The following is a 20854-nucleotide window of genomic DNA, read 5'->3' as shown; positions in this document are numbered from 1 at the left end:
GGACCATCCCCTTCCGCCTGGGACGACTCCTGGTGGCCCCTGCACTGGGCACCGCACCCAAGCCAACGGACCATGCACGCAACCTGGGCTTCATCCTGGACTCCTCCCTCACGATGACCAAGCAAGTCAACGCCGTGTCGTCTTCCTGCTTCAACACCCTGCGCATGCTCCGAAAGATCTTCCGGTGGATCCCCACCGAAACCAGGAAGACGGTCACCCAGGCCCTCGTCACCAGCCGCCTGGACTACGGGAACACCCTCTACGCCGGAACCACAGCCAAACTCCAGAAAAGACTCCAGCACATACAGAACGCTTCTGCATGACTCATCCTGGACATCCCTCGCCACAGCGACATCTCTGCCCATCTGAAAGACCTGCACTGGCTCCCCGTCACCAAGAGGATCACGTTCAGACTCCTCACCCACGCACACAAGGCTCTCCACGACACGGGCCCGAAATACCTCAACAGCCGCCTCACATTCTACACACCCACCCCCACCCCCAGCTCCGATCCGCCAGCCTCGCCCTCGCCTCCGTCCCACGAATCCTCAAATCCACCGCCGGAGGAAGATCCTTCTCCTACCTGGCGGCCAAGACATGGAACTCCCTCCCCACCCACCTTCGGATGCCCCAGGACCATCTCTCCTTCAGAAAGCAACTCAAGACCTGGCTGTTCGAGCAGTAGCGACCCCCCCCCCCCCTCCAAGCGCCTTGAGACCCTAGCGGGTGAGTAGCGCGCTCTACAAATTTGCTGATTGATTGATTGATTGAGCGGAAGTTGGGCAGACAACTAAAACAGACGGACTGCATTTGACTGGGATGTTGGGAACAGAGGTGTACTGTAGCGAACACATCCAGTGATGGGAACAGGTGTTCTGTGACTATCCCCTGCGCTCCAGCTACTGTGCTAGTGATTGGTATGGAGAAACCTCTCTCCCCGGCTGTAGGGAGAAACCTCTCTCCCCGGCTGCTGTCTATCCCCACACGGACATGAAGCGGATAATAGGCCTGGGAAACTTCAGGGTGGCACTTCAACTGCTGGTTTGAACTGCATAGCATAAATTCACAAGCATGCATACATACACATATTAAGGGGGTCATCCAAAAACTCATGTATTGTGCATTATTTTATTCATTGCATGAGCTTGGAGAGACAGCTAAAGCTGTCTGTTGTACAGACTTCTTAAAAAGCCATGATTCTTGAATCACCAAATAACTAATAATAATCGAGAGACTTGTGACAAATAAGCACGTTTTATAACAAGTTATGATATCACCCAGATCAAAAAAGACTTAAAAAATGAAAGCAAAGAGACCTCTAGCTCACTTCAAACGAGTAAGAGGGAAGCTGCAGTCCCACACAATGAGTTATAGAGTTAGTCAGAGCAGTCCACAAGAAAGGAGATCCATCTGCCTTCAGCAAGGAATGGCACACAGACTCTAACAAGAGCTAGCAGCTTACACAGAACACCCTACACTTCCCGTGTCTTTGTCTCTTGCAGTTTATTTATTTTCATAACTTTCACCCTCCTCTGGGTCAAATTCAGATAATGAAAATAAGTCCTGGTCTCCAAAAATCAGTGCAAGAAACCACCACCTGCAACCACCGGCACAAATTGAGGCCTCGTGCTTTTGTATATGATACCTTGCTATCATAAATATGGTAGTAAATGTTCTAAGAAGCCTACCAACTTCATCCATGCAGTGAGTTTACAACATTGGAAGTAGACGCTGCTCAAGTCAAATTACAGTGTAGTACACTTGAAGAGTATCAAAACACAATGACAAAACTCTGTATCTTCTTGCATGCTTTTTATTCCATCCACTTCTTTTAGCCGTAGCCAATGGGTTTCGTTGCTTGGGGGTGTCAGCCCTACGTCTTTCTCAGGGCTTTAAGTCTCAAATACGTTTGGATATTGAAACCTCGTAAAATCCAAAATTGATTAGGAGGTCATTCATCCAACTTTCTTTCTAAGTAGCCGTATGCCGTAATATCAACATCCAATTATCGAAATTTGAATAATACTCTCCACCCGTAAGCAGTAAGCTTTGTCCAATAGAATAGAAATGAAGAGAATTATCTCTTTGGAAGTCCGTTAGGCTCTCGTTTTTTTAAACAGGTTCCAGAAATTGGGGAAACCTGACGCCATGTTTTTCGTTGCCCGGGAGCAGAGGATCGGGCCCGGTGCGGTGAAAGGTAAGTGCACATTACCTCCTCGTCCGTCTTCCTCGCCACAGTAATTTCTAATGAGCATTCTGCTCCCACAGAAACTCCAAGCAAAAGTTATCATACTAGTCTCCCTATCCCTCCAATATGGCCCCCAGTGGCAACCACCAATCACATAAAAGGATACAAGATCCACACCACAACCTGTTTTTTTTTGTTTCTGCACTACTCCGAGTGCTGTTCATGTTCCTGTTTTTTCAGGTGAGGTGGGGGCGGCGGTCTTGCTTTAGCGGACTCTTGGGCCCCGTTACATCCGGGGGGATGGTTGTTTCCACATGTGTGTGTTCTCTGTGTTTCCCCCCCCCTTATTGACCACTTGGGGCATTCTCCTTTGTCCTGCTATAGCGTACTTCCTGAGTTGCCGTGCCTTTCAGGTATGTATTTCCCTTCCTTTTGTGGGGTGATGTATTCAGGGTCACTGTGGTAGGGGTCCCGCCGAGTCCTGCTTGGCGGACTCAGCGTTTCTGCCTTCTTTTCGCCTCCCGCGAGTCCTGCCATAGTGGACCTTGCCCGGTTGGTGGTTCCCTCGAGGGGCCCTCCCTCGTTGGTTTTTGCCGAGTCATACCTTGGCGAACTCGGCGTCGCTTACTTCGATGTTGACTCCAGGGCTGATGCGGCGCTGGTGGGCTCCCTCCTCCTTCATAGGATCCGCTTGCGTGTTCCTTCAGCTGGGCTGATGGGGTCCGCATTCATCGGTTGAAAAAGGGGGGGGGGCGTGGCCTATTCTGTATGCATACGTTTCGGCGCGTGGTTCACTACGCTGTTTATAGGGGACTCCTGGCAGTGACATGGTGTTTGTGGGCATGCCGATGGCCGTCCTGCTGACTTTATATTGATTTCCATGGAGAATAAACCCAGCTAATGCTGTTAAAGTGTCCGAGGAGGAAAATGTTTGGACACTTCTTTATTTGTCGCTTTTTGAGCGCTCCTTATTACATTCTGGGGTTCCTCTGTCTCTCTGGTCACTGTTCCTTCCTTTGCTTTGTTTCTGCAGAGGCTTGTTACAGAGGTGGCTGCTGCTTTACGTGTTGCGGTCTCTGTTCCTCCTTCTAGGAGACCCTGATGTGTGCCTGGTCCTTCCTGTGAGTCAGGTGGGGTCAGAGATGTGGTACTTGCACGTCTTTTTCTGCATGGATCTGCTCTTTTGAAGGTTCTGCAGCGCATTCATTCATTCCGGTATGATCCCATGTCTGAAGTGACTGTGGAGAACGCTGTTTGTTTTCTCAGTTTCGGCGGATAGACCCTGAGTCGTTGCCCGTCTGCTCCTCTTTCTTCATGGTTTTGGATGTCGAATAGGAGGGTGTGGACATGGATGGCTTCCCCGGTTCTGGCCTGTTGTTGTCCTTTGCAAGACTTTGTGGTTTGGTTTTCGACCACTGTGTAGGGGGTTTCTTTTGTTGGCTGGCATCTCCTCTCAGGGTACTGTTATTTGGGGGGTGCCTCTCCAGCTGGTCTGGTTGGTGGGAAGGTAGATGCGGCGGTGATGTGCTCTTTTTACGCTGCTGTTGTTTCTGTTGGGGCTGCTGCCTTTTCCTCGTATGCCATTCATGCCTTGCTGATCGATTTTTAGTCCTTGGCTGAGTTGTTGGTCCAGGGCGATGACGTTTCACCCTAGGTTGCTCAGATGGTGCAGCGGTTACGTCTGCTTTCTGACATCTCCTTTGGTTTTTTGGGGTCAGCGGCTTCTACTGCGGGGTCTTCTGTGGCTGCTCGTCGCCAGTTGTGGCTCCACTCTTGGAAAGGCTGTTAATGCCCATTGCTCGTGATGGTCCCATTTTCGAGATTTGCATATAGTCGTACTCTCTGCGAAAGGTCATACACTGCTGGCGCCATGAAGCACTGGGCGTTCACGCCTTTTCAGGGTTCATAGGGTCTTTGGTCCTGCCCGTCGGTGCCGGGCTCATTCGCCCTTTCGTGGCCTGGGTGCTCCTTCATTTGAGTCCAGTTCTCTTCCTCCTCTTCTGCACCCTCTGTGTCTTGACTGGATGGCTCCTATTGGGGGTACTGTGGGTACTCTTCTGTCTTTCTTTGTGGTCGACTGATTGCGGACTGTGTCAGCTGGTTAGTTTCTTCCTGTGGATCGGTCGGTTTGTGCGTGGGGTTGTCCAGCTTCCCCCGGACGATTTTCGGGTCACTCCTTCGCCTTCGGACGCGCTGCTGTATGTGGCTCTGTTGGTTGGCGTCTGTTGCCTTGGGGTATCGGGCACTGTTGTGCCATTGCCCGGGGTTCTGTGGGGCCTGGATGTGTCCTCTATTCTCTGCTGGGTGTAGAGGCTTGCAACCGAGGAGCTGTGGCTCAGTGGTTAGTCTTGTGCCTCTGTTGGCACAGGCTCACGCGGGACAGGGGCTCAATGGGGTCCTCTGGCCGTTATTGGTCCTAATATGGTTGGATTTGGTTAGTTCCCCCTGTCTCATTCAGGGTGGGGTCTTTGCACGTATTCCTGCCTCCGATCTTTCGGAGATTTTCTGGTTTCACTCGGCCGTCAGGTGGATCTTATCCTTGTTCCTGTACGTCTGTTCTCTCGCTTGTTGTCCGCTTCTGTGTTCTGGGCGGTCTTTTGCACTATTGGGTGTTACCCGTTGACCTGTGTTCCTCCCCTCTTGTCTTTGCTGGGGTTCTAGCCCCTCTGCTTGGGCGTTTCCATGGGATGGGGGCTGTGTTCTTCCATACCTGGATGTTTTGTTGGTTTCTGCTTATTCTTTCTCTTAAGCAGGGTTCCAAGTCAGGGAGGTTTGCCTGGTCCTGGTGGGTCACTGTGTTCTGGTGTTCGGTTGTAGCCCTGCCTGGTTCCTTCTCGGGATCTCATGTGCGTTGTGGCTCCCTTCCAGACTCTGTTGAAGTTTGTGCTCTTGCCTCCTGCCTGGATATTGACTCTGGTGTCGATGCTTCGGTCTCTGTTATCAGAGACTTGCCCTCCTATGTGCCTTGGGTGTTACCTGGTTGACTTGTGGGTCAAGGGACTGCTGTCCTTCTCCTTGGTGGTTCTTTGGTCTCGTCTCCATATGTCTCCTGTGATGGGCCATCTTTTGTCTATTGGGCGCCATGTGGTCTGGTTTCAGTCGCGGGGGGGGGGGGTTGGGGGGGTTTGGGGGGTTCCATTGTCAGCCGGGGTGAGGGTGTCTCTGTTTTGGTGCTTGGAGGACGATCCTCTGTCCAGGGTTGTCCGTTTCTGTTTGTTCCCTCTCTGGGAGCTTGTTGTGGCTGTCTGTCTAGGCTTCGTCTTCCCTCCCTGGGTTCTTGTCTCTGACCAGGCTGATGTTCCGGTCATTGCTGAGGTGTTTTGTTGTCCGGTGGTGGTATTGTTTGCGTCTCCGGACGTTACTGTGGTCCGTTGTTTCTGCACATTTGTGCCTTAGCAGATGGCTTGGAGGGTGGATGCACTGTCCTTCCTATGGCCCATGACCTGTTGTCTGTCTTCCCTCCGGTTCCCCTGCTTCCGGTGGTCTTGCAGGTACCGCCGCCTGTGGTTTTCTCTGTTGTTGGAGTTAGCGGTATATCCGGGTTGGACGTTGCCGTGCCCCTTGTTGGGTGCTCTGGTTCCTCTTCCGGTCCATGGGTCTTTGGCCTTGGCTCTTGGACCGTGTTCCACTGTGGTTGTTGTTCCTTGACGATTGCAGTTCTTCTCTGGCTGTCCTGCCGCCACTCTCCTTTGCAGTCTTACGCTACGTATTGGTCACCTTTGCTTGTGGTGTTCTGTGACCTGTTTGGTCTGTTGGGGGTTTGGATCCTGCTCGGGTCCTGGATTTTTTAGCGGGCGGTTTTGTTTTGGGCTTAGCCTTTTCTCCCCTCCGTGTTCGGTGGGTGGGCATTCCGGATTTTCTTGGTCTCCCTTTTGTGTCTGTGTAGTTCATCTTTTCGAGTCTCTGGCCTTTCATCGCCCGTGTCCTGTCTTGTCTCATCCGTGGGGCCTTCCATTGGTATTGTGGTGTTTGCGGGGTGTTCCCTTTGGACCATTTGGAGTCTGTGGCCTTGTTGTTTTTGATGTTGACGTTGGTGTTTTTTAGTGGCTGTTGCCTCGGCCTGACGTGTTGGGGTGTTTCCTGCAGGCTGCCCCTTATTGAGGATTTTGGAGGATGGAGTGCTCTTGCGGGCTCTTCCTACTGTGGTGCCTATGGTGGATTCTTTCATCAGTCTGCTATGGTGGTCCTCTCTATCTTCTTCCTGTTCCTTCGTAGGCGGGGGACTCTCCTTTGTTCCTTTTTGGATGTGATGAGTGCTTTGTTGCCTTGCCTGTCCCACATGGCTTCTTTTGAGTGTTCCCCTGCTGAGCCAACGGCCGTCTCTTTCCAGTCTTATGTCGGTGGCTTCGGGAGACTGTCCTATTGGCATAGGTTGTCCGGTCTGTGGTTCCCTCTCGTCCTCTTCTGGGGAGTTCTACTCGTTCTGTTGCTGTTTCGTGGGCCACCTTTCTGATGTTTCCGTGGGGGGTTTTGCAGGGCGGCCGCTTGGTCTTCCCCTCATTTCTTCATGTTTCCTTCCCGGCTTGAGGTTGGGGTTGGTGCTTCTGTTGCCTTTGTCTCTTCGATTCTGGGCTCAATGGTTTCTTGAGATGTGTGTCTCTCTCCGTTGTTGTCACTGGGATTCTTGTTGTTGTGCCTTCCGTGTGTGGGCTGTGATTCTTATCCATGAAGCTGATATTGCTTTGTTATCTGCTCATTCAATCAATCATGCCATTTGTATAGCGCACTACTCACCCGGGAGGGTCTCAAGGCGCTTGGGGGGAGGGGTATGCTACTGCTCGAACTGCCAGGTCTTGAGTTGTTTCCTGAAGGCGAGATGGTCCTGGGTCAGCCGAAGGTGGATGGGGAGGGAGTTCCAAGTCTTGGCAGCCAGGTAAGAGAAGGATCTTCCTCCGGTGGTGGCTCTTCGGATGCGTGGTACGGCTGCCAGGGCGAGGCTGGTGGACCGTAGCTGGCGGGTGGGCGTGTAGAAGGTCAGGCGGTCGTTGAGGTACTTGGGGCCCAGGTCGTGGAAAGACTTGTGTGCGTGAGTGAGGAGCCGGAACGTGATCCTCTTGTCGACAGGGAGCCAGTGCAGGTTCCTCAGGTGGCTGGAGATGTGGCTGCGTCGGGGGACATCCAGGATGCGTCGGACGGAGGCGTTCTGGATGCGCTGGAGTCTTTTCTGTAGCTTGGCTGTGGTTCCGGCGTAGAGGACGTTTCCGTAGTCCAGTCGGCTGGTGACGAGTGCCTGGGTGACAGTCTTCCTGGTCTCGGTCGGGATCCAGCGGAAGATCTTGCGAAGCATACGCAGGGTGTTGAAGCACGATGAGGAGACGGCGTTGACTTGTCTGGTCATCGAGAGGGAGGGGTCCAGGATGAAGCCCAGGTTGCGTGCGTGGTCGGTTGGCTTGGGTGCGGCGCCCAGGGCTGGGGGCCACCAGGAGTCGTCCCAGGCGGAGGGCGAAGATCCCAGGATGAGGACTTCCGTCTTGTCCGAGTTCAGTTTCAGGCGGCTGTCCTTCATCCACTCGGCGACGTCTTTCATCCCTTCGTGTAGGCAGGTTCTGGCGGTGTCGGGGTCTCTGGTGAGGGAGAGGATCAGCTGGGTGTCGTCGGCATAAGAGATGATGTTGAGGTTGTGCTGGCGTGCGATGGCTGCGAGAGGTTTCATGTAGATGTTGAAGAGGGTGGGGCTGAGTGAAGATCCTTGCGGGACGCCGCAGATGACTTCGGTGGCCTCGGAGCGAAACGGGGGGTGGCGGACTCTTTGTGTTCTTCCGGCGAGGAATGAGATGATCCACTCCAGTGCCTTCTCTTGGATACCGATGTTGCTGAGTCGCTGGACTAGGGTGCGGTGGCAGACCGTGTCGAACGCAGCGGAGAGGTCCAGGAGGATGAGGGCCACTGTTTCCCCTTTGTCGAGCAGGGTCCGGATGTCGTCGGTGGCTGCGATGAGGGCGGTCTCGGTGCTGTGGTTGGCTCTGAAGCCGGACTGCGAGGGGTCGAGGGATCCGTTCGTCTCGAGGAAGGCGGTCAGCTGTCTGTTGACGATCTTCTCGATGACTTTAGCAGGAAAAGGGAGGAGCGAGATGGGGCGGAAGTTTTTGAGGTCGGTGGGGTCCGCTGTAGGTTTCTTCAGGAGGGCGCTGATCTCGGCGTGCTTCCATCTCTCCGGGAAGGTGGCGGTGTTGAAGGAGGCGTTGATGATGTTCCGGAGTTGGGGTGCGATGGTGGAGTCGGCCTTGTTGAAGACGTGGTGTGGGCAGGGGTCGGTCGGTGATCCGGAGTGGATGGTGTTCATCGTGCGGGCTGTGTCTTCGGTGGTCACCGTGGTCCAGGTGCGAAGGGTGGCGGTGGGGGGCATTGGTTCGACGGTTGGGTGCGTGGGTGGGGCGCCGAAGCTGTTGTGGATGTCGGCGATCTTGTGGTGGAAGAACGAGGCGAGGGAGTCGCAGAGGTCTTGTGACGGAGTGATGTCGTTGGTGCCGGTGCTGGGGTTGGAGAACTCCTTGACGATAGTGAAGAGCTCTTTGCTGTCGTGGGCGTTGTTGTCCAGTCGTTCCATCAGGGATTTCTTCTTGGTGGTGCGGATGAGCTGGTGGTGCTTGCGGGTAGCGTGTTTGAGGGCGGTCATGTTGTCGGTGGTCCGGTCGAGGAGCCAGGCTTTCTCGAGGGTGCGGCAGGTCTTCTTGGAGTCCTTGAGGTCGTCTGTGAACCAGGATGCCTTCTTGCTTCTGGGTCTGCTGGGAGGGTTCTTTAGTGGCGCGAGGTCGTCGGCGCAGGCGGTCAGCCACTGTGTGAAGTTGCGGGCTGCTTCGTTGGGGTCCGTTGTGTTGGCGGGTGGGCTCTGGTTGAGGGAGGTGGTGAGCTGGTCTGCGGTGATCTTGCTCCAATTCCTGTGAGGTACCTGTTGCGGGTGGTGGTGGGTCGTGGATCTTTTGAAGCTGAAGTGGACGCAGCTGTGGTCGGTCCAGTGGAGTCCGGTGGCGTGGCTGAAGGTGATGTACTTGCTGGAAGAGAAGACGGGATCAAGCGTGTGGCCGGCGTAGTGGGTGGGGGTGTTGACCAGTTGCTTGAGTCCGAGGTTGGCGAGGTTTTCCAGCAGGGCGGTGGTGTTGCGGTCCTTGTTGTTCTCCAGGTGGAAGTTGAGGTCCCCGAGGAGGATGTAGTCAGTGGAGGGGAGGGCGTGCGGGCTGATGAAGTCTATGATGTCTTCGATGAATTGTGTGCGTGGTCCCGGGGGTCTGTAGACGAGGGTGCCTCTGAGGGTCGTCTTAGGGTCGGTGTGAATCTGGAAGTGGAGATGTTCGGCTGCGGCGAAGGAGTCATTGGTAATTACTGTGGCGAGGAAGACGGACAAGGAGGTAATGCCCTGGTTACTTACCGGTAATCTTCATTACTCCGAGTCCTAGTCTTCCTCGCCACAGTATAGTTTCCCTTCCCTCCCGGCCCTCTGTTTTGGCTTCATGTATACTGCTTTGGTTTACAGGTTGTTGTGTGGATCTTGTATCCTTTTATGTGATTGGTGGTTGCCACTGGGGGCCACATTGGAGGGATAGGGAGACTTGTATGATAACTTTTGCTTGGCGTTTCTGTGGGAGCAGAATGCTCATTAGTCGTTACTGTGGCGAGGAAGACTAGGACTCGGAGTAATGAAGATTACCGGTAAGTAACCGGGGCATTACTTTGAATTATTTTTCCAACGCGCTGATCCTCCCACCCCGCTATGTCTGATTGGCAGCAGCCACGGCTGCTGTCATCATGTAGTGTACAAAGCCACGTGAAAATCTGCACACAGCTCATATACGATGTGCTACAGTGTTTCTGCAGTGCAGGCAGCATGTATGTTACAGCAGGACTGATTGCAGAACTTACTTAGTACTTGATTCAGAACACATATTCTCCCTATAATAAACCATGTATGAAGCAGCACATAAACACTCCTGACAGAACAGAGCCTGTGCTTGAAACAGCACACACAGGACCCATTCAGAATAGAGGGTCTAAACACAATACAACACCGATCCTCTGAACGGTGAAGTTCAAAGAGTTCTTCCCTCAAAATCCACATTATACATAATGCTCAATACAGCACTTCACAGAGCCTCCCAAGAGTACAGAGCCCATGTATGAACGTTCACACAAAAGCTTCCTGCTGTTTAGGGAGCTCATGTATGCATGAGGCATCACAATCTTGCTGAGGTACCCCATGTATGAACCCCCATGTATGTCCTGACTGCAGTACAGAGACCTCATGCATTATGCCGATCCATCGCTTCCTCTCCTCCCTAGTCACCTCCACAGGTATAACCCTTGGAAGTCAGTATCTCAGTGTCAGCCAGGATAAAGCAAAATTAATTTCTCAGGCCTGATCTACGACAGGGCTTATGCCTCGTAAAGTCACTTGTGGCGGAATCTCCGCACTGCAGTGCTCAGTGCGGAGATTCCGCACTCGTAACTTAGCGAGTCGTAAGTCCCTTTGTGAATCTGGGTTAAACTCATATAGGTCAGAAGTAAATAGTTTCCCTCCACAACAAGGTGGCATGGGCTCCTGAAGCAGCAATGGGCAGAGGTTCAGGAACAGAAGCATGTACGGATGCCACGGCTGCTGGACTCTTCTCCTTGAGTTGTAGGGGACGGGGCTGCTAAAGCTGGTTTGAGTAGGGGTCCTGAGGCCTCATTTGGCACCATTTGTGTGGTAGCTGCACTCTGGGTCCCAGGTGCTGCAGTGGCGATGCATATTATGCCTTCAGTGGGCTGAGCTTTGGAGTTGAGAAGTCGTCCCAAGGCTTCAGGAATTCTGGATCTGCGTTCTCTATTGTGGTCATAGGTCGGATAGAAGGGCCAGCTTTTTCAGTATTGCAGTCCCTGGTTTTCAAGTTTCAGAGATGTGTCTGCAGCCTGTTGAGTCTTAGGAAAATGACCTGGGTCTGCTTTAGGGTGTTAGAAGGAGGCGCTGACCTCAAGATGGGAGGCATGAGGTGGTGAAGTAGGAAACCCAATGAAAAGAGAAAGACCTGCTCTATAATGCATCATATGCTATTCATGCCTGATTCCAAAATGGCTGCCACTACTCCTGGTCCAGTGCATGGAAGGCAGTTGTTTGTTGATTGCTCTTTCTATAACTGTATTGACATCGGTTTGTTTCGTCTCTAGTCAGGTGCACTGGCTGTCTCTGGTGCTCAAGCTTTCATTCTACTGCCTCTACTGGAATGGGGCCCTAAACCTTTTATGGACCTTAAGCAGACGATTGGCTTGGGCAACTTCATCGTGGCACTTAATGTACTTTCCTCATGAGCAAAACATAAGACGTGCCCGCATACCACAGCTAAGCCCTGCCCCTTGGCTGATACCCATTACAGGTGCATGGGCATACATACCACTTCCTCTGCTGATTCACAGTCAACCCTGTAGTGTGGTCTCTTCCAAAATGTGAAAGACATTTCCAAACAGGCTATGGCTGAAGAGTACTGAACCTGTCTTTTTGTTTTTTGTTGTTGTTTTGCATGGTTTATTTCGTTGCGTTTAGAAAAGCTCTGGGAACTACTTCTAGTCTAGACCTTAAAACAATTTGATAATAGCTGTAAATGTGCCAGGGAGCTCCGCTTCCACAATCCAGCGGACCTTGCGAGCACTGGTGTTGTGTCGGCACAATAATTCTCCCCACCCTCCTCGAATTGCTCAGATATCAGCACGTATTACGAATAACAAATGATGTGGGATTATACCTCAGACCTGTCGGCGGGAAACAGCCATTTTACATACTCATTCTCAATGAGCCGATGGCAGGTTCTCTCTTCTCGCGATTTCTGATCCACTGTCCTCAGTACGACTGCAAGGGGCAGCTTTTCCGAGTGGCGTCTGAGGTAACACGATGCTGTAGAGTCCGCCGTGGAGAGACAGTGTCTATTCTTCCTCTTCCTTGTTTTCGTCAGTGTAGTGTTTCTCTTTCATTTCGTGCTGGTACGATAGTGGGCCTCTCAGGAGAGCACCTACTGCGTTAGGCGCCTGGGAATATCACTTGTGAGTTACACAGAAATGTAGCTAAATGGGAGCCCAAAACAAACAGTAAAAGCTTTGGAATTCTGCCTCCAAAATACATTGACACAACTAAAATTGCTGCATCATTTTACCCACCAGTAAGTGCTAACACTAAGCCTTGTGCCGTTGAACCTATTCCTGTTTGCAAGGGAGAAAGCCATGTTTTCATTGAAGGAGTTCTTGCAGATGCTGAGGAAGACAGATGACAAAAAATAATAAAAGCCAGGAAGCCTAAAAAAAGCACAAGAAATATTTACAAAATCATAGATATTCCGAAAACTATCATTAAAGTACATAGTTACGTTTGGAATTGTGAAAACATTTAAATAAAATAAGCATTTGGTGCTACCTGTGCTATACCCGCTTCTATACATTAGTGACTTTTGATAAACGCTTTAATTGTAGAAAAGCTAGACCGATTGCTCTGTCATTGCTTGATTTCTCATGTCAGAAGTCATAAAAGTGCATTTGTGGAATGTTTGGAAATAGCTAGGGGGCTCCTATGTTGCTTTGTCCCTGGCACCCTATGTTTAAAGTCCAGAACACAATTTTAACAAACAACTGTGATGTAGAATTAGAGATCAATTAATTAAATTGATGTAAACCAGTCAGACACTAATTGCCAGATTGTGTTTGTTTTGTAAAACACCAACTCAGATTACATATAGCGGTCAGTTGCCACCATGTAATGAAGTAAAAAGAACAAGTGATGGACGGAATGCTGAACAAATCAAGCATTGTAATGTAATGTAATGTAATGTAATGTAATTGCCCATTTATACCGCGCAACAATCGCTCCAAGGAGCATCTCGGCGCCCCTGCAAGGTCACCCTAATAGCAGATGTTATATTAATGCTTGAATTGACCAGGGCCAGCATCACACTAGAGCTCTGGCTGTTATGTCTGGGAGCTTGAAGATCCAGGTTTTTAGTTGTTTACGGAAGTCTTGTTCTTTGTCTAGCGCTCTAAGATGTGGGGGGAGAACATTCCACTCTTTTGCACCTAGTACCGCCAGGGATTTGCCCCCTCGAGTTTTAAGTCTAAACCCTGGAACGGTCAGTAGATTAGCATTAAGGGATCTTAATGCTCGGGTTGGGCAGTATCTTGTGAATTTCTTCCTCAAATATAGAGGGCCTAGGTCGTGGACAGCTCGAAAGGTGATTACAAGCATTTTGTACAGGATCCAGTTATAGGCAACCAATGTAGTGTGTTAAGGGCTTTGGTTGCTGAGGATTTTCTCGGCCATTTTAAAACCAGCCTTGCTGCTGCATGCTGCACCATCTGGAGTTTATGAGTGACCACTTTGTTAGTGCCAGCATACAGACTGTTGCAATAATCAATGCGTGATGTCACCAGTGCAACCGTAACAGTTTTCCTTGCCTCAAAGGGCAGCAGGTCAAAGAACTTCCTGAGCCCCTTTATCACCCCAAAACAGGTGCCTGCTACTTTTACAGCCTGATGTTTAAAAGACAGGTTGGCATCAAAGTGCACCCCAAGGTTACGAGCCAATACGGTGGTTCAGTGACAGCTCTGGGTTTAATCCCTTGTTTTTTTTGCTAACCACGTCACCCCACTTTGGACCCAGCCATATGCAAATCAGTCTTGACCCTGCTGCCCATGGGAACAGTCCTGCCCGAACTGCCCGGTCCTCCTGAATGGATTAAACCTAGATCTGTGACTGGGGCGAATGTTTGATTTGTTCAGCATTCCGTCCATCATTTGTTCTCTTTGCTTTTTTTGCCTTACGTGGGAAAGGTATACCCTGATGTGAGTCCCTTGCCAAAAAATGATGGATTTAGGCCCATCCTGTTGGTCCTGGATTCCCATCCAACACCACAAAGGCCAATTTTTATAATGTAGGAAGTGGTACTACAAATCACTGCAAACTTACTGTTGTGAACGGACAAAATATTATTCCCTGGAAAAACCATCATGACACACGCTCAGTTAATAACAATTAAAACATGGTATCATTTGTTTTCCCTGAATATGCATGTACTTTCATGGTGACGTAGCTCAATGGTGACCTGCTTGAATTAGGGTAGAAGTGGACGATGACCCGAGTAGAAATCATCACCTTCTTGCCAACCATCATTCAGCATCTTTAGAGGGGTTCACTTACTTAAACACAGTTGAGTGGCCCTGAGGTAGTTTATGGAGTCATTCTGGGACTTAAAAGGGCCATCCAGTAAATTATTTCACAAGAAACCCAAAAGCCCCACTTGACAGTATCAAACAAAGCAACATTCTGTAATGCTTACTATTGGTGATGATTGTGAGAAATGCAGGACTGGGAGAAGAAAACCGTTTTTTTTCTCTACACTGGATGCAGCTTTAAGAGATGCAGTGGTAAATATTCAGAGCTTACTATGATGTTCAAACAGACAACCTCATGCAGGTGGAGTCAAATACTTTGCCTGAGGCCTGCCTCTTTTGAATCAGCTGCAGTTGTTGCAACACATCTCGGTCCATTCTGATTCATTGGAACACTCAGTTTTTAACAAATTCCCACTCAAGTCCAGTTAATCATTCAGACATCTGCAAGATCATTCTGTGGGTTGAATATTTGTTTCCGGAATTTGATTGATAATTTTTAGATTCTGATTTATCATTCTTGTTTTTTATTGGTCATTTGGGAGTCTGATTCATTGTTTAGTCTTATTTATTAATAAAGGTCTGATTAGTTGCTCAGCAGTCTAAATTATTATTCAAGGGCCTCACTGATTGATTAAGATTTAGATGAGCGTTGAGATTGTTACTGGTCATTCAGACGTCAGCTTGATCATTTGGGAGACTGATCATTCAAGAGTGAATGGTCACTCAGGAATCTGGTTGAGAATTTCAGATTATCGTTACTTATACATGCGACTTCATGGTCATTTACTTGGTCATTTGGGAACAAAATTGGCTATCCTGGAGTCTAAATGTGTCAGTCAGTTGATTGGTCGTCCTGAAGTCTGATAAATAATTCAAGGCTAATTGGTCATTTGGCAGTCTGGTTGGTCATAGGATTCCCAGGTCAGATCTGCTCTCAGTTCTTTCACGAGCTTTACAACTGCCTGGTGTTATCTCCAACAGGTATCCTATCATTACGTGTGCAAGCCTTCTGGAAAAGTTTGACACACAACACCGTTTCTCGGTCCTCCTTGTATGCCCTCAAATAAAAACTAAAATTGGATAAGTGGTGTGACACAAAATGATGGGCTTCATGCAAAAATGTGATGAAGGGCTCCTGTGATTCCAGCATCTCAAATATATGTGAGCATGAAGTGTAACTTTGGCCTATAGAAGGATTAAGGTATGACTGCTCTGCCAAGGGCATCCATTAAGCCCTTGAATGAACAGTTTCGTTTGAATACAGAGGAGACTCTGCTGCCTTCCGGCTAGGTTCACGCTATATAGCTACCACACACATACGTATGCTACACACAGAGTACGCTGCCACATTTAAGGACAAGTAGGAAACCAAGTACCAGCACGTGTGGGCTCCTAATAGCTCGCAACAGCCTTCAAACTAGTAGAGTCCTTCACAGAGGTTATTAAAACAACTGTTTCCTGAATACAGACTTATTAACAAAAGGCTAGAAATGCAGACCGACTGACACAGATTGATAAAGAAACATAGAAAGGTCTAGGTCTTGCCAAGCGTGTGACTTGGAATAAGTGGATGCCCAAAGAGACATTCCCAAATACTGCCCATCATGGAAGGACATTTGTAAAAAGAAAGATTAAAAAAAAAAGTTGTGAATTAAATCGAGCCACTATTGTGCCTCAATATTTAAGTAATAACATTTTTTTATTTTTATTATTAACAGCCCGGAAACAGCACAAAAAAATAACATGACTAAGAAACTACCAGAAAAGTGCTGCAATTAACTATTGTCTGTTCTGTAATTTTTTTGCACTGTATTTTATTTGGTTATTATTATGCCATTAACGTATTTTGTATTATATTGTGATGGACCCACAAACGAGTAGCAAGAAAAAACAAGCATTGGCACAACCAATAGGTCTCGCTTTTGGGACCTTCTAAGTATTTAGTTATGCACCACAATATCCTTGGTGCAACAACATCAACTGTTGCATGACTAAACACTTATAAGATCCCAAAGGCGAGACCTATTGGCTATGCCAATGCTTGTTATCCTAGGTTCTTCCTCATAAGGGGTGATTGGGGACGCCAGCAGCAGCCGTTCGGGGTCTGCCCAGGACGCCCCACAGGAAGCCCATAAAGTGGGGGCGGGGCGATTGTCCCAGGGGACGGACCCTGGTGCAGGACTAATTATGGCCTGGACGAGCCACAGTCAGAAATATCAACTTTAGTTTTTCACCCAACAGGCAGTGGTGGAAGTGGGCGGGATCGGCAGGGCACGGCGTGTCCCTACTTCTTTCATTTAGCTGAGTCCGTTCCCCTTCTTTTTTAGTTAAACATGCGTCCCAGGGACAGAAATCGCAAAAGCCTATAGATAAGGCTTGCCGATCGTGGAAGGTCAGGGAGGCAGGACTGGCAGAGAAGGAAAATTACTCTGTTTCCTGCCCAGAAGCCCTGCAATGCCCATCGCCGACCCCCTCTCCCCCCACACACACTCGTGTGTGTCAGCCCGCCTGAGACAGCTTCCCGGGCACACACACAGCCGCACCCGAGCACTTCACAAGTCTTTAGAAGACCATTCACTTCTTAATGAAGCCTTTGTTGCTTTTCAGCCCTTCTTAGAGCCCCTGCATCTCCACTCTGCATATTGCTAGAAGAGTCAGTCCCCCACTGAAATTTTCGTAGCACCCCCCCCCTCATGTGAGAGTAGATACACATGGTATGCGTCCAAGGTTAACGCACTCAGAGTGCATCTGGGGAGACTCCGTTAATGCAGACAAGCTCACTGAGAATAAAATGCCCTAAATTATCTTCGTCCAAACAAGTACTCCAGTGCCTGTGCAACATTAAAAAAATTTCAACACTGTTACAAGTGTGAACAATAAATATCCTTTTGTCCTCTGAATTTATGATTTGCACTGATGCATTCTGAAAAGAAACGGCTACAATTTGCCCCTACTCTTCGCTTTTACACCTTACACCTACATGGTTCCTCGGTCTGCACCCGGATGAATTGCAAATTTGTGTGATGCATGAGGCCATAGCTGCTGCACTCAAGGAGCACACCACAAAATGTTAATCTGTGTGTGGGTAAAGATGGTTTTTGCACTTGCAGGTGAGTTGTCCCCTTTGAACCGGAAACTAGACTAATTTTAACATGGTTGGTCCCTGTCTGTAATGTAACGGAAGAGCTAAAAACTACGGAATGGAACAGGGACCAGAGTCATTTCCATCACCTTTTTGAGGTTGTGCATGACACCCCTACCTGATTTGAGTGAAACCAGTGACCATCACTATTCTCATTCATTTTGTGACTGTAGATAAAATACCACCCTGCCATTCCTAGATCATGAAGAAACGCAGTTTGCCAGCTGCCTCACATGCTTATGCGTGCTCAACAATGTTTGAGCCTTTCGATCATTTTTGCAGGAGAATGGGTCGTTTGCAGTGTTTAAAATGGAAAACGAAAAGTGCAGATACTTACTATCACACAGTACCTGGTTGCTACCACGAAGTGCTGGGACTCTCCTTTTAAACGTATTGCTCGTGCTCAGAGAAGTACAGTACTTGTGAGTACCCGCCCACTTAAAGCACCGCTTGTATGAGAAACATAAAACATCAAACATGCTAATTCCCGAGCAGACCATTTTAGCTTTAGGCTTTGTGATGATTTTTTTTTCTCAATTTCTCCAACTTTACTTTTTCCACTTTTAAACTAATTGTTACTTGAAAGCCCTATTCCCTTGAATTGGAACATTACTCCCTATTCCCAAGAATTGACCATGATTTTACACCCGTTTCCTATGAATTCATTGTAAACTCTTTACACATTGGCATTTAAGCCCTGTTCCTATGAATTTCACCTAAACCCTTTTCTTCAGAGTTGCTATTTAAACCCTTTTAATGTTAGTTGCCACTTTACACCCAAATCCTGGGAATTGCCACTTTATACCAAAATCCTGGGAATTGCACCTGGACACTTTTCCTGTGAATTGACATTAGACTACATCCACGATTTGCCACATTAGACCCTTTCCCTTTGAATTTCTTCTTTATACCCTATCTAGTAAATTGCCAATCTAGACCAGAGGGCCTGGGATACTTTGTAGACAGTTGCATTGGCTTGAGGCAACTACATTGAATGTATGACGACGAGCGGCTGAAAGGTAAGCTGAGTAAAGTTAATATAGCTCACATGATGGGAAACGGGCGAGTTCCTGAAAAGTAGCTACCATTTGCAGAGCTAAAGAATCTGAAAACCCCCCATACTTTTCTTCCCATCACCAGTGCTTTAAATGGGCCGGTACTCACATGTACTGAGTACCGGCTCTTCTTGTTTTTATCAAGCTGAGTACCGGCACTTTTCCAGTGCCAATGAGGAGCACCGGTACTCAGATTGGGCCGATGCCTGACGGTCAGCTGTGTCCAGTTTATTTGACAGTATGTTTGCCGTCTGTCTGTCTCCTTCAGCTGAACGGCCTGCTGAGGAGCTGCCGCAGGGGCAAGTGGGCGTTAACTCCTTGATGGAAGCTCTTATTGTCATTAACCGCCCCTCGCCAGGCCTCCATGCTGGGTCCTCTTGTTAGTGTTTTGCACTTCGGAAGCACTCTGCGCATGCCCACGAACCTGCAGTTCTCACTGTCTGCCACTGCAAACTGTGCGGCCGTGGGGCCTTCTACCGAGGGAAGAGAAGGAGAATGGGATGAAAGAAGGTGAAGAGTGAGGGGGCAGAGATAGAATGAGCAGAGGACAGTTTAAAGGGGGAAAAATAGAGACAGAAGGGGTAAGTGCAGACCCAGATGGGGAAGAGATCGAGATGGCTATGGAAAGAGTAACAGAGGCACAGAGATGGCAGATTAGAAATAGAAAGTCTGATTATAGATACCTTTGGGGTAAAGAGAGTGGGACAGCGACAGAAATGGATACAAATGGGAGAGAAGTGAGGAGGGAGGGATCGAGAGATTAGAGATGTGAAGTTTGATAGAGAGTATTTGTCTGCTGGTTTGTGTGCGTTTGCCTGGTTGTGTGTATGTTTGTGTGTATGTTTGTGTGTAAGAGAGGAACTAAACCAGAGAGGAAGAAAACCAGGACACTCAGGAGGTATTTGAAAAGAAATATGCCTAATGCTTGTTATTAATGATGCAATGCCCAATCTCGCTCGTCCTGGTGCACATTGATAGTACTGTTGATGGCTTGGCTGCATTCAGGTTTTAGAAGCTCTTTGCATTGTTCCCAGAAATACTTCACACCACCCTTTATTAGCACATGTACCTGTTAATTTGCACATATGGAAACGTTTGAGACAACTGTCAAGGGCAATGAAAGGGCAAAATGAATACTAAATAGAAGTGTTTTCTATCATCATGTCCAGGCCCGCCTCTAACTCCACCCACTAGCCACGCCCCTAACACAATCTAATGAGTACCTGCACTTATTTTTTTCCATTTAAAGCACTGCCCATCACCATTTGTGACTGAGCTAATCCTCGGGTTGGTCCCGCCCCCTGATCTCCGCCCACAGTTCCCCTTCTTTTTCCCCCCCCACTTCGACCACTGCCAACAGGTGACCGTGATGGACAGGTAGCCCCGGTGACTGCGCATTCATTAGGACTCTGCAGTATTTACTTCTAGGTTTCTGTAAATAACCTTTATTAACACTTGTTTGAAACTTCACCGCGCTAAACTGACTTCTAGTCGTCAGATGTAACAAATCGACCCACTACGGTTTCTTGGGCCGATCACTGCTCCCGCTGTGGTCCAGCCCCTACAGGTCTTGGCCAGATTGGGGCGAGCCAGCCAGTCCCCCCCCCCCCACACCACCATCTCACCGGCAAGTACAGACCACCGCTGATTTCTTTGGGGTCTCCGCTCATCTTTGAAGAGATCTGTAGGCCACAGGAGGCGAAGTTTGCGTCACTTGAGTAATTAATAATTGGGGGGTATAGATGGATGAATCTGCCGACGTATGGGGTGCACACTGTGCCGCTTAGGTACACGTGCCAGGATCATCGGCGCACGTGCACCTCTGTTAACAGGCTACTCTCACACATGCGCCCCTGTAGCCACCCTGAATCATTCACTCCTCATGCACGCCCCCATCACCACCCAGGAAAGATATCCAGCCCACGTGCATGTCTGTCCACACCGACCAGCTATGTGGCGCGCACCACTTCCCTCCTGCATGCGTCACCTGCCCCTCCCTGCAGCCACCCCGTGCAGACCTACCACAGACCCACCCATTGAGCTCTTCACACGAGGTGGACAGTCGTGAAAAACTGTTGCACGAATAGGAGGAGCCTGAATGGATTACATTACTCAGACCAGACACTTTCAGTACCTCCAGTGAGCTTGGTAGCGCTGGGAGGTGAGAGGGGAGACGCAGCGCTATATACACCGCCTATTACATGTAGACATTGCGCCAACTAGCCCAGTTTCATGAAGGTTATTTTTAGCCAGTTATGTCTCAAGCTGGAATGCCACGGCCACTGTGTTTCCCATCATCCTTTGTGCTGCTGCCTGAAAACACAGTAACTGGTTGAAAGTCACCCTCAC

The 20854-nt window shown here is 49.2% G+C and overlaps 1 protein-coding gene and 1 long non-coding RNA gene across 4 annotated transcripts in view; one reads left to right on the top strand and one right to left on the bottom strand.

Annotated features, from left to right (window-relative positions):
- The window catches only part of FUOM (fucose mutarotase), a 62120-nt gene that overhangs the window by 8720 nt on the left and 32546 nt on the right, over window positions 1–20854 (top strand). The gene's annotated exons all lie outside the window — the stretch shown is intronic.
- LOC144754954 (uncharacterized) overlaps window positions 1–20854 on the bottom strand; it is a 94621-nt gene that overhangs the window by 73087 nt on the left and 680 nt on the right. The window contains exon 1 of one of the 2 annotated variants that reach the window (XR_013594814.1): window positions 12308–12405. The exons of the other annotated variant lie outside the window; for it this stretch is intronic. This is a non-coding gene — a long non-coding RNA (uncharacterized LOC144754954). Of the gene's footprint in view, window positions 1–12307; window positions 12406–20854 lie in introns of those variants that run through there. 2 annotated transcript variants of the gene reach the window in all.

This window comes from Lissotriton helveticus, chromosome 5_1 (genome assembly GCF_964261635.1).
Source record: "Lissotriton helveticus chromosome 5_1, aLisHel1.1, whole genome shotgun sequence".
In the NCBI taxonomy this organism is placed as follows: domain Eukaryota; kingdom Metazoa; phylum Chordata; class Amphibia; order Caudata; family Salamandridae; genus Lissotriton; species Lissotriton helveticus.
Note: the sequence above shows the minus strand (reverse complement) of the source record. Positions and strands in the feature narration are given on the sequence as shown.